The sequence below is a fragment of the Lucilia sericata genome, unplaced genomic scaffold (assembly GCF_015586225.1).
Source record: "Lucilia sericata isolate MDLA Ls3-8-SP2 unplaced genomic scaffold, ASM1558622v1 Contig000006F_arrow, whole genome shotgun sequence".
NCBI lineage: Eukaryota > Metazoa > Arthropoda > Insecta > Diptera > Calliphoridae > Lucilia > Lucilia sericata.
Genome location: NW_023994047.1, coordinates 867,105 through 880,638, shown reverse-complemented (window position 1 = coordinate 880,638; position 13,534 = coordinate 867,105). Strand labels below are relative to the sequence as shown.

Sequence of the window (13,534 nt, the reverse complement as noted above, 5' to 3'; positions counted from 1 at the left end):
GTAGAAAAATCAATTTCGAATTGCTTTAAAGTCAATAAGCCAATACATATAAATGGATTTAGAAAATGGAAAGACATAAAAATAAGGCCAGCAAACAAATATTTTAAGGCCGACAATTTCCCGCAAACAGAAGTATATACTATAAAAAATTATGAAAGATAAAGAAATCTAACAGAATTACTGAAATCCCATATAACAATTTGTTTTTAATATTAAAAAGTATCTAAATTAAAACGTTTTTAACAACAATTACTGGGTTGTCAGCTTTATTTGCCACAACCTCGATTGTTTCCATCTTTCTCTGACTTAATTGTTGATTGGACAACACTGCAAACAAATAAATATTAAACTAAACAAAGTTTCATGCGGGTCTGTGCTGCGTTACACACACACACTCTCTCGCAAACATTTTCTCTGCATGATTAGTTTTAATGAAAATTTATTGCGTTTTTGTTATATGTATATATGTGTTGGTATGTGTTCAAGTTTTCAAACTAAATTGTTGCATGTTGCTTTCAATAAAGTTAAACATACCCGGGGTATGTTTGAAATTTATAGATTGTTAAAAAATACACGAATATTTTCTGTAAAGTTCTACATGAAAAACTCAACATATACATACGCACACACTCATACACAGCCATGTACACATTTAAAATGCAAAAACTCCACCAGGACGACTTTGTTTTTGATTGTTAAATTGAATATTTTATGCAAAAAAAGTGAAAAAAAAAACACATAAATATTTGTGTAAAATACTTACTACCACCTACAGAGACCTGGTTCAGTGTGTTTTTGTGTAAAGTTGCACTTGAGTGACTTGAGTTTTTGTTATGGAAATTTAGTTTACAAATAAACGTTTGAAATAATTTACCACACAGACAGATTTTATTATGGAAATTGTTGTCATTAAAATACCTGAAAAGAAAGATGAATTGTGTTTTAATTAATGATTTGCTTTAAAATAAAATAGTTTAAATTTAAAACTAAAAATCAAAACAATTTTAGTTTGATGTGGTTATTTTCGATCCTAGTTAAGTTCTAATTCAGTTCTAGTTCAGTTCTAGTTCAGTTCTAGTTCAGTTCTAGTTCAGTTCTAGTTCAGTTCTAGTTCAGTTCTAGTTCAGTTCTAGTTCAGTTCTAGTTCAGTTCTAGTTCAGTTCTAGTTCAGTTCTAGTTCAGTTCTAGTTCAGTTCTAGTTCAGTTCTAGTTCAGTTCTAGTTCAGTTCTAGTTCAGTTCTAGTTCAGTTCTAGTTCAGTTCTAGTTCAGTTCTAGTTCAGTTCTAGTTCAGTTCTAGTTCAGTTCTAGTTCAGTTCTAGTTCAGTTCTAGTTCAGTTCTAGTTCAGTTCTAGTTCAGTTCTAGTTCAGTTCTAGTTCAGTTCTAGTTCAGTTCTAGTTCAGTTCTAGTTCAGTTCTAGTTCAGTTCTAGTTCAGTTCTAGTTCAGTTCTAGTTCAGTTCTGTTCAGTTCTAGTTCAGTTCTAGTTCTAGTTCTAGTTCTGTTCTAGTTCAGTTCTAGTTCAGTTCTAGTTCAGTTCTAGTTCAGTTCTAGTTCAGTTCTAGTTCAGTTCTAGTTCAGTTCTAGTTCAGTTCTAGTTCAGTTCTAGTTCAGTTCTAGTTCAGTTCTAGTTCAGTTCTAGTTCAGTTCTAGTTCAGTTCTAGTTCAGTTCTAGTTCAGTTCTAGTTCAGTTCTAGTTCAGTTCTAGTTCAGTTCTAGTTCAGTTCTAGTTCAGTTCTAGTTCAGTTCTAGTTCAGTTCTAGTTCAGTTCTAGTTCAGTTCTAGTTCAGTTCTAGTTCAGTTCTAGTTCAGTTCTAGTTCAGTTCTAGTTCAGTTCTAGTGCAGTCCTAGTTCAGTTCTAGTTCAGTTCTAGTTCAGTTCTAGTTCAGTTCTAGTTCAGTTCTAGTTCAGTTCTAGTTCAGTTCTAGTTCAGTTCTAGTTCAGTTCTTGTTCAGTTCTAGTTCAGTTCTAGTTCAGTTCTAGTTCAGTTCTAGTTCAGTTCTAGTTCTAGTTCAGTTCTAGTTCAGTTCTAGTTCAATTCTAGTTTAGTTCTAGTTCGGTTCTAGTTCAGTTCTAGTTCAGTTCTAGTTCAGTTCTAGTTCAGTTCTAGTTCAGTTCTAGTTCAGTTCTAGTTCAGTTCTAGTTCAGTTCTAGTTCAGTTCTAGTTCAGTTCTAGTTCAGTTCTATTTCAGTTCTAGTTCAGTTCTAGTTCAGTTCTAGCTCAGTTCTAGTTCTGTTCTAGTTCAGTTCTAGTTCTGTTCTAGTTCTGTTCTAGTTCTGTTCAAGTTCTGTTCTAGTTCTGTTCTAGTTCTGTTCTAGTTCTGTTCTAGTTCTGTTCAAGTTCTGTTCAAGTTCTGTTCTAGTTCTGTTCTAGTTCTGTTCTAGTTCTGTTTTAGTTCTGTTCTAGTTCTGTTCTAGTTCTGTTCTAGTTCAGTTCCAGTTCAGTTCCAGTTCTGTTCTAGTTCTGTTCTAGTTCTGTTCTAGTTCTGTTCTAGTTCTGTTCCAGTTCTGTTCTAGTTCTGTTCTAGTTCTGTTCTAGTTCTGTTCTAGTTCTGTTCTAGTTCTGTTCTAGTTCTGTTCTAGTTCTGTTTTAGTCCTGTTCTAGTCCTGTTCTAGTTCTGCTCTAGTTCTGTTCTAGTTCTGTTCTAGTTCTGTTCTAGTTCTGTTCTAGTTCTGTTCTAGTTCTGTTCTAGTTCTGTTCTAGTTCTGTTCTAGTTCTGTTCTAGTTCTGTTCTAGTTCTGTTCTAGTTCTGTTCTAGTTCTGTTCTAGTTCTAGTTCTGTTCTAGTTCTGTTCTAGTTCTGTTCTAGTTCTGTTCTAGTTCTGTTCTAGTTCTGTTCTAGTTCTGTTCTAGTTCTGTTCTAGTTCTGTTCTAGTTCTGTTCTAGTTCTGTTCTAGTTCTGTTCTAGTTCTGTTCTAGTTCTATTCTAGTTCTAGTTCTGTTCTAGTTCTAGTTCAGTTCTACTATAGTTCTACTTCAGTTCTTGTTCAGTTCTAGATGAATTCATATGTTATCATTTATCGAGAATGTTAAAATTTATTTTAAATATAAAAAATTAGTAAGAGAACGCTATTTCAATTAATCCTCATTAAGAAATACAGCAGAGTTCAAATATTTTTCTAATGACCTTAAGTGTGCCAAAGTTCATAGCCATTTAAGTTACTTATAGTACAATTGTTAAGCGTGTAAGAAATAATTAAGGCTATTAGTCTCTTAAAGAACTTGTCTGGAGTATATTTAAAATATAATTTATATTCATTTAATACAAATAGCACGCTTAACATAAATTAACCTTAGTTATGATATTTTGGCCGCAGGAATGCAAATAATAATTTTAGCTAGAAAAAAGCTAGCATTTAAGCAGCATTACTAGAAAATTCCTTTTATATACTTAAGCTAAATAAGTTAATATATATATTTTCCAAATCAATTCATAACGAAAAGAAACTAAACAAAAGTAACAAAAAACCAACATTCAACAGGTAATCTACCAAAGGCTTGTTGCCAGAAAAGAGTTAAACCATTAACCTCCTTAAAGGCCATGTCTCTCTTTCTCTCTCTTTCAAAAATAAACTTTCATAAACCCCACAACAAAATTCAAGATTAATTAACATAAAATTATAATGGCATAGCAACCGATACTTGAAAAACTCCTAGAATTAAACCACATACTCTACTCTGCTACTTTGGTTTTCCCTCAAAAGCTCCTTAACGTTTCATTATTATTATAAATATTTTTATGGTAGAAAAAATCTGGAAAAAATAGAATTTATGTAAATTTATATTTAAGTATAAACATGCATCATAAATCATTATGATTAAAATAAAACATAAAAGAACTAAGAAAATTTTATTTTTTTGTTTGTTTCTATTTATATTTACTTAAGAATTGTGAGAGACTTTTTTCTCATTAAGTCCAAAAAAGTATTAATTTTAGGTCGCAATTAAAACTGGATAATAAAGCTTGAAAAATTATAAATAAAAACTTATATTTCTGGGTTCAAGTATTAGATGGGTTAGGGAAACGTAAAAAGGTTCACCATATGTTTTGTCTTAATTAAAAAAAAAAAAATTGTGAAAGTAAATCCTTTTTTGTAGGAGAATAATAATTGTATTTATAATTTTTTATTTTAAGAATCAAAGGTTTAGGAAAATTAATATAAACAACCTGCATGTTCAGTTAACGATTTGTAAATATATCGTTTGAAAGGTTACAAAAAGTACTTTTGTTTCCACATCCTTAGACTTTGTTTCCAAAATTCCTTAAATTTAACAAAAAAAATCTAAAATTTTAAATCTAAACAATAGTTTTAAGGACATTAAAATTAGGTCATAATAATAATAATAATAATAATATTTTATATAGTTAAAGGAAACGGAAACTATTTCTACATATGTATATGTACAACCTACTCTTTTGTTTTCTTGTGCTAACTGTTCTCTGTAAGACTGCATGCTTAAACATGAGTGGTGGGTAGTCAATGTCATTGTGTCTAACTTATGTGAGTGTTCTCTTATACAACTTTGTCTGTTTGCATTTAATATTATAAATGAATCATTTATACATACAATTTCATGAAATAAATGTTTTTAGTTAAAAAGCTGATTATTGTCAGTGTGTTGTTTTTCTTTTCGTTTTCTTCTTTATATTAATTGCCTACGTTTGTAGAAATTAAGTAAATAATATATAAACATGTTTGCATTGTGTATGCTTTGTTTATTACTAGTTAGTAATATTGTCTGATTTTTAATGATTTCTTTTATTTACTGACTTTCTTAATATTATAAATTATTACAGGTTTTTTTTTTTTTTTTTTTGCTTTATAAGCTAAAAATTAAGCTTAATAATTGCAGTTTTCGAAATCAAAAAAATACAAAAGATTTTTATAAATGAAATGTTAATTAATTGTTTTTTGTTATTATTAAAATTATTGCATATTTAAGTAAAAAGTTAATTGAGTTGTTTTTTTCTTTATTTTGCTACACAAATGAAAATAACATCTTAATAAAACAATAACAATTACAGGAAAACTATTTTTATATTGTGAATATTATGAATGAATCATTAAATCAACACAAACACACACACAAATAAATTCAAGTGAAATCAATCAATCAATTTTAATTTATTTCAATATTTGTTTATTAAATATAAATATTAATAAAACATTGAATACTCTGCAGGCCAACAAATACTACTTTTACTCTCAATACATTTATAAATACTTATGGAGAAATTGTAATATTCTGAAGGCCCCAAATAGTCCTTGAAAAAATAAAATGTTAAATTTACTCATACATCTCGAAATGAGGAAGTTTTTCTTCAAATTTAGTTCGCGTATTTATCTCGCTCTCTCTCTTTCTCTATGTGTATGTATATATGTATATGAATGTATGTATCAATTATTATGTCCAACGATATGATATGAATATATATATTTCTACAATAAACATACATGACTGAGTGGAACATTGTTTTAATTTAATGACAACCACAATTATAATCAGAGATGGAAAATTCAGTACTTTTCTAATTTAGTACATTTTGTTAAGTAGTCCTTAGGCTAGTCATAGACTAGCCTATATATTAGTCAATAAACCAGTCCATAAGCTTGTACATAAATAAGCTTTTTGATTAGTTTACATACTAATCAAAAGACTAGTCCATAGCCTAAATAGTTGACTAGTTCACAGGCTAGTCAATAGACTAATTTATAGAACATAGAAAAGTTCATGGGATAAGCCATAGAATACTTCATAGATTAAGGCAAAGACTAATCTATATAATAGACCATAGACCAGGTAATAGATTACTAGTCAATAGAATAGTCCATAGACCAGCCAATAGACCAGTCCATAGACCAATGAATAGTCTAATCAATAGATTAGACCACAGTCAATAGGCAATAGCTTACTCCATAGGATGATCCATAGATTGGTCAATTTATTAGCATAACTAATAGATAAGCCAATATTATACTTCGTAGATAAGTCAATAATCCAATACGTATACTAGTCCATACACTAGTCTATAAACTATGCCATAGGCTAGTAAACACACTAGTTTTTAAACAGGTTAATAAACTAGTCTATATAGTATCTAATAGTCCACAGACCAGTCAATAGAGTAGTCCATATCATTGTCAATAGCCTAGTGAATAGATTAGTCCACATTCTGGACTGTAGCCTTGCCCACAATAGTAATAGTTTTTTTTTTTTTGTAAACTTAACAATTTCAATTTTCCATGCCTGACTTTACCCAACATTGTTTTTACAAATGTATGTAATTAATACATGTAAACATATCTATATATTTAACATGAAAAAACAAATAAATTGATATTGTTGCTAAAAGTATTTAACAAAATATATAATCAAATTTTTTTTCCTTCCTTCACTCTACTACAGTTTTATTTGTGTAAATGTGTTGAAAAATATTTTTTCCCCAGTTTGCCATTTTCGCTTTTTTTTTGCCGCTATACATGTGGCTTTTAACGTTAATAAAATTTAAAAGTTTTTAATTGTCTATTAAAAAAATATAGCAAAAAAGTCACGCCTTTTCTTACTTTTTTGCAGTTGTTTTTTTACTATTAACTGAAACTAGAACAATGCAAACGCGTGTTTGTACTAAATATGCCAACACTATGACAAACTCCTGCACACAAACACACACACACATAGAAATATATTTGTGTTTTATCCTTAGAGCAAGAGTTAAGGACTTGTTGGCAGTGTAAAAGCCTGGGAATTGTTAATATAGTTCTTTTTTTCCTGCAGCTTTTGCTTTATAAATGACAGCTTTTAACTAATATTTGTGCTAAAGTTTTTGCATAAAACTTTTTCATTGTGTATAGATAGCGTTAAGTTTAATTATTAAAATTAAATGCTATTTTTTTAAATTCATAGAAAAAAAATTAATAATTTTTTTTAATAGAAAACAGGCAATATTTAAAAAATATTAAATAAACAATTTCAGCAGAAAAGATAGATTTCAAACATGTTATTTTAATTGATTTGAATGAATTTTAATAATTTGTGCGTATGATTAATATTAATTATTTAGTTGTAAGTTTACACCAGACGTATGATTAATATTATATACAATTAAATAAGTATTAAACAAATAAGTTTCAAAGAAAATAAAACAGCTATAATCTTCCAGTCAATTCTAAGCCATATTGTTAATATAACCACTTGTTGCTTAACCTCTTTTGACCCCTTTTAACCCCAACTGTTCCGAAACTTTGAGTTCAAATGTTAAACTCGTAAAAAAGCGAAAAAGTAATGTTTTGTGTATAAATATATAAAAATCATAAGTAAACTTGTATGTTGTAAAACATTTTTACGCCGCCAATTTTATTAAATACACGACTGATTGGCGTTACTTGCCCGGGTGGGTGGTCTGTTTATGTGATAAAATTTAATTGGATTTATTTAGACATATTCGTAAGTACCTACAAATGTACACATTTATTTATGAAGAAAAAAAAATCCACATAAATGTATACTTAAGTCGGCGGGTATAAAAACATTTTAATGTAGTTGTTGCTGTATGTTAAATGTATTTAATCCATTGCTACATTGGAATATATCACAGCTGCTACTGCTACATACATACAAATAATTTCAAACATAATATGTGTATTATACATTAAAATACTTGTAAACATAAAATATAAACTCTGCTCTTAAGCCAACAATTAATTGAATGCAATTCACATGATTATTGACTTTAACTGGTTGAGAGTACAGGCAAGATGATACAAATATGGTTTAAATAATAATAAACTAAGAAAAGTAACATCTAAAAAGGTTTAAGCACATTTGTGGCCCAAAAATTGTGGGCAAGTTATTTAATTTTAAATTACAGTCTTGCCCCCCATTTTAATCAGTTTCACTCAAGTTGCTTCTTTGCTTTTATTCTTATCTCCCTGACTGTGTTCGGTTTATATATATGTAGATATGTGGATGTATTTGACGCACTTATACACACACATTTTGAAAATACTAAAAAAATATTGACATCAATTAATTATAATTGTTGGAGGAACAAAAAAAAAATAATATGTAATATTCATAACAATAAAACTTAACATAAATTAAAGAGCAAACATTTGGTTAATTTTATGTAATATTTTTGCGAAATAGGGAATTTCGCAGACTGGTTATAATAAAAAGCAATATATTAGTCTAGACTCGAGGCAAGCCTATAATCTGGACTACACTCTAGACTATATACCCTCTGGCCTATAGACTAGTCTATACTCTAGGCAACAGGCTATACTCTGAAGTGTAGAATGGTTTATAATCTATCTATTATATCTGGACTAGTCTACACTCTGCACTATTGACCATTCTATACTCTGAACTATAGACTTGTCTATACTCTGAACTATAGACTTGTCTATACTCTGAACTATAGACTTGTCTATACTCTGGACTATAGACTTGTCCATACTCTGGACTATAGACTTGTCCATACTCTGGACTATAGACTAGTATATACTCTGGAATATAGACTAGTCTATACTCTGGACTATAGGCTAGTCTATACTCTGGACTATAGACTAGTCCATACTCTGGATTATATACTAGTCTATACTCTGGATTATATACTAGTCTATACACTGGACTATAGACTAGTCTATACACTGGACTATAGACTAGTCTATACTCTGGGCTATAGACTAGTTTATACTCTTGACTATAGACTAGTCTATACTCTGGACTATAGACTAGCCTATAATCTGTACTATAGACTAGTCTATACTCTGGACTTTAGACTAGACTATACTCTGGACTATAGACTAGTCTATACTCTGGACTATAGACTAGTTTATAATCTGGACTATAAACCAGTCTATACTCTGGACTATAGAATAGACTATACTCTGGACTATAGACTAGTTTATAATCTGGACTATAGACCAGTCTATACTCTGGACTTTAGACTAGCCTATACTCTCGATTAAAGACTAGTCTTTACTCTGCTATATTATTTTCCTCTGCTGTAGTTAATATTTCAAAAATTTTCCTTTACTTTTTTTTCTGTTTTTTTTCGTTTTAATTAAAATCAATTTGTATTGTTTGTTTATGAAGGAAAATTGTGTTTGCAATATAATCAGTTCAACTCATGGTAGACTTAAGCCAGTGGATATAAAAAGAAAATAACTGCTGAAAAATCATGTAAGGATTATAAATGAATTACAATTAAAAGTGCGTAAATATATATGGGATGTTTTTTGTAGTAATTACATGACGGCATACGTTATCAACGTCAGCCGATGAGGAGGTACATCTTAATAGGGAGCCCACTAGTGATAGATGTATATTTGCTTAAAGCTTCTTTATTTTTAAATAATATATTTCTATTTAACTTGTTTTATTGTTATTGTTTCTATATTACTGTTCGGGTGACTGTAATTTCTTTAATCCTTTAATTTTATTTGCTTTTAAATAAATAATAATTTCTTAGAATTGACAATTTCCAACGAAAAAGCAATAATAATTTTATATACATTTTTACACATTTTTATTACATTTTAACATAAATACACTCCTTTAGGGAATTTTATAAAACTAAATTTGAAATTTATAAGTAAAACATCAACTACCAGGAAATATAAAAATTATAGTATGTTATAGTTATATCAACAGGAATTGAAAATTATTAAAAAAAAAATAAAAATAGCATTTGTTTATTTTATTTGTGAAATTCATATTTATAAACATATACATGAATAACATGCATATGTATAAAGTAAAATCTATGACATGCTTTTAGGCTTTACTTTGTTTTTCATATTTTTTTGTTAGTACACATAAATAACATTCAAATAACGATACAAAATCATTGTACCGTAATAAAAAAAAATCCTTTTTTTCGTGTCAACCTAGTTGCTCCTTTTTGTGTATATGTGTGTGTGAGTGGGGGGGAGTATGTTAGTGTTATTATGCAAATAAAATATAAATATTATTGCTTTAAATTCCAACAAATTTTCCAAAATACATACTAACATCATATATTACAATAAGAGAAAATATAATATGGGATTACTTTAAACGACACCACCCCCTACACCACTTTGACTCTTTTTTCATTTCATTTATATTTGATTTTCATTTGTGAACAGGCAATAATATAACAAATAAAAATAAAGTGGTAATCGAGAACAGTGGGAGACAAAAGTTTAACTAACGACAACGAAAATAAGTAAAATTTATAAAATACTTTTGAAAGAAAATTGTTGGAAAAACAACTAAAATTTTTAATTTTTTTAAATTTTTTTATACATAAATAACACAATTTGGTAATTTAAGCATATTTTTCTAAGTCACGCCCCTTTCTTGAACAAATTGATTTAAATTTAAAAATGAAGTTTCCTAATAACACGTTTAGCTAAATTTATTTCTTATTATTAGTTTGAAAAAACTTTAATACCCATTTTTGCCCCCCACTGTATGCTGGTATACATGACAAATATTATTTACATAAAAGTACAAACATTAACCATAAAATAAATTTGCATTCTGGGTAAAATATAAAAAGCAAAATAAAACAAGTGTTAAAGTTTTTGAATGAGACTATTGTATTCTTGTTGTTGTTGTTGCAAACAAAACCATCATCATCATCACAGCTTTTTAAAATTGGTATGAAATGTGACAAATACCCACGCATACACTCTCAAACAAACAAATACATACTAGAATCTACAAGCTTACACATATAAAACGGAAGTTACCCTTATAAAAAAAATAGCTTTCTGTAAACGTATAAATGATAAATTTAAATGAATACTAACGGGTTTTTTATATTTTATGACATACTTACATAAATTACTTTAAGCAAAAACAGAAAAAAAACCAACAAGTTTTAACAATTGAACTACTTTTAATTGCAAAAAAAAAGTGAAAAAAAACATTTCAAAAAAACACATTAATATGCTTGATAAATATTTAAATTTAGTTTTTATAACAATAACAAACTTTTTTATATAAAAATTGTAAAAAAAACCTATTAAATTTATTTGAATATTCATTTAAAGTTATAATAAAAAAGTAGGCAGATGTTGTGATAATTAAACACTATATGATTGTTGGATTTAAATAAAAAAATAATTAAAATATTTATACAACATATTATCTGAAGAGTGTTTTTAGCACTTGTCCCATATCCCGCCATAAGTGTGTGAAATGTTTTGACATTGTAATCATAATGACAATGATGATAATTATGATGGTGATGGCGGTAGTAAAATAGAACAAACAAACAAGGTAGATTGACATTAAAACAAAACCTTGTTAACCCTTGTTTTCTGGTGATATTTTTGTTCAAGGATTATTATGAAATTATTTTTGTTTAAAAAAGTTTTGAAAATCCAGTAAATTAAAGTAAGAGAATTATAAATAGAGCTTTTAGACAATTAAAAAAATTGAAATTTTGTTGTTGTTATTGGTTTTAATCGCATGGACTATTCAATAGACTGATTCATAGGCAAATTTAGGCATTGGACTAGTTTTTAGACCAGTCTATGAACTAGCCATTAGACAAGTCTGTGGACTATCTATAGACTAGTTTATAGTCTAGTCATTAGACTAGTTTGTAGGCAAGTCATTAGACTAGTTTGTAGACTTGTCATTATACAAGTATGTACACTAGTCATTAGACTAGTTTGTAGACTAGTCATTAGACTAGTTTATAGTCTAGTTTGTAGACTAGTTTATAGACTAGTTTATAGTCTAGTTTGTAGACTAGTTTATAGTCTAGTTATTAGACTATTTTGTAGACTAGTCATTAGACTAGTTTGTAGACTAGTTTAAAGACTAGTCTGTAGACTAGCCATTCGACTAGTTTGTAGACTAGTCATTAAACTAGTTTGTAGTATGTAGACTAGTCATTATACTAATTGGTAGACTAGTCATAGGACTAGTATGTAGACTAGTCATTAGACTAATTTGTAGACTAGTTTGTAGACTAGTTTATAGTCTAGTTTGTAGACTAGTTTATAGTCTAGTCATTAGACTAGTTTGTAGACTAGTCATTAGACTAGTTTATAGTCTAGTCATTAGATTAGTTTGCAGACTAGTTTATTGTCCAGTCATTAGACTAGTTTGTAGACTAGTTTATAGTCTAGTCATTAGACTAGTTTGTAGACAAGTCATTAGACTAGTTTGTAGACTAGTTTATAGTCTAGTTTGTAGACTAGTTTGTAGACTAGTTTCTAGTCTACTCATTAGACTAGTTTGTAGACTAGTCATTAGAATAGTTTGTAGATTAGTCATTAGACTAGTTTGTAGACTAGTCATTAGAATAGTTTGTAGATTAGTCATTAGACTAGTTTGTAGATTAGTTTATAGTCTAGTCAATAGACTAGTTTGTAGACTAAATTGAGACTAGTTTGAGACTAGTTTGAATAACCATTAGACTAGTCTGTATATTAGCCATTAGATTAGCCTGTAGACTAGTCATTAAACTAGTTTGTAGACTAGTCTTTAGACTATGCAGTAGCTTTGTCTCTGTCTTTCTTATATTTTAAAAAGTGGTAGTAGAGAGTTTATTGTAAGAATCCAAATTTATATTTTAAACAAAATATTGGTTCTTCATCAGCACCACTTACCTTTATATGTATGGAGCCGGCATAAAGAGCATGATCTGTAACAGTGATCTAAAAATTAAAGAAAAAATGACAATTTAGTATAGAAATGAAACAACTAATATAAAGAAACTTAAAAAGTACAATAATACGCAAGAAAGTGATGAACTTAAAGAAGTTTTAAATAAGTTCTCATACACAGAGGGAAAAACAAATATACACGCCTGGTACCATATTGACGCCAAAGAGTTTATAAGTTTTCAATAACATCCGTTGTCAAAGTACATACATACGTACGACAACACTATGTAATGTTACCAACGCAACGTTGTCAACATTGCAACAATTCGTTGTCGAAATCTAAATTTTATACACATCCGTTGTCTAAATGTTAACAAACGTGGTAAGCTCACTATTGACAAACAAACCGTTGCCAATAGTGAGCTTACCACGTTTGTTAACATTTAGACAACGGATGTGTATACAATTTAGATTTCGACAACGAATTGTTGCAATGTTGTCAACATTACATACATAGTGTTGCCGTACGTATGTATATACTTCGACAACGGATGTTATTGAAAAATTATAAACAGTTTGATGTCAATTTGGTACCAGGCGTGTATATTTCTTTTTCCCTCTGTGTACTCTCTCTCTCTTTACTCTTTGCATTACATTGTAAACCTTTTCCCTGATGACTATTTTAGACCCCATTCTTTTAAATACAACACTTGCGGTTATTCTGCTTATATTGTAAAAAAACATAAAATATTTTATGTATTTTTTATCACATTTCTCCAGCAATAAAAATAAAAACCAAATAAAAACCTGTAAAAATTATGTTGCCCAAATTTAATGCCAACTTAATTGCAACATAAGGTTGCCATAGAGTAAAGAGAATAGAGTTTAAAATAATTTTAATTCCCAGAAATTCAACATTAACA

The 13,534-nt window shown here is 28.7% G+C and overlaps 1 protein-coding gene and 1 long non-coding RNA gene across 2 annotated transcripts in view; one reads left to right on the top strand and one right to left on the bottom strand.

Annotated features, from left to right (window-relative positions):
* Nucleotides 1-13,534, top strand: part of LOC119602341 — a 195,030-nt gene that overhangs the window by 144,606 nt on the left and 36,890 nt on the right. The window lies entirely within an intron of this gene.
* Nucleotides 1-13,534, bottom strand: part of LOC119602269 (high affinity cGMP-specific 3',5'-cyclic phosphodiesterase 9A) — a 130,552-nt gene that overhangs the window by 80,174 nt on the left and 36,844 nt on the right. The window contains exon 3 of the mRNA XM_037953698.1: nt 12,615-12,662. The gene's annotated coding sequence lies outside the window, so the exon portion shown is untranslated. The remainder of the gene's footprint in view (nt 1-12,614; nt 12,663-13,534) is intronic.